This window comes from Morone saxatilis, unplaced genomic scaffold, assembly GCF_004916995.1.
Source record: "Morone saxatilis isolate NCDOM2014 unplaced genomic scaffold, NCSU_SB_2.0 Contig0, whole genome shotgun sequence".
NCBI classification, from domain to species: Eukaryota; Metazoa; Chordata; class Actinopteri; family Moronidae; genus Morone; species Morone saxatilis.
In genome coordinates, this window is record NW_023339650.1 from 14,829,878 (window position 1) to 14,830,514 (window position 637).

Sequence of the window (637 nt, forward strand, 5' to 3'; positions counted from 1 at the left end):
TTTATTTATTATGAGCTGTTTCAGTCATGTGGACTAATTCAATCACTGTGCCTTGTTACGAATCAATAAGCATAATGATATAAATTACCATTTTATTACATTTATTAATTATTTATTGTAATGAGAAATGTAATTTAGCCCTTAAGTTGTTGTTTTTTCTTGAGATGCTTTTATTGGAGAGATTTTATAATTGTTCAGAAATAAGTACAAACTGAATATTTGTATTTACATCAGATTTCAGTTTCCAGTAACTGCAGATTTAAGAGATGTGTCCTTGTGGAGAGAGCTAAAGAATTTAAACTTAAATTTGTATATTTAATTTCAAGGCAATTATTAGCATGTGTGCAATGTATCCATCTCCACTAAACAAACAATTTCCTTTGTTTTTATTTGCTTAATATCAGTAGAAAGCTTCATAGAAGAGACCTTTCAAAATATTGTGTGAAAGAAATTTGAAGGACTTCTTATTAAAGAGCTGATTTGCTTCACATACCCTTATTATCAATTACCACTGCTGTCCAAGTTTTAATATTATTATTATAGTATTTGTTTTTTTATGTGGATGTAAGGGGACAAGTGGCAGAAAATATTCTCTCTAATGGCTTTAGATGTTGGTTTCTGTTCTGTTTATTTATAC

General features: G+C 28.4%; 1 protein-coding gene across 1 annotated transcript in view; it reads left to right on the forward strand.

The window, feature by feature from the left end:
* pou6f2 (POU class 6 homeobox 2) overlaps nt 1–637 on the forward strand; it is a 67,864-nt gene that overhangs the window by 1,285 nt on the left and 65,942 nt on the right. The gene's annotated exons all lie outside the window — the stretch shown is intronic.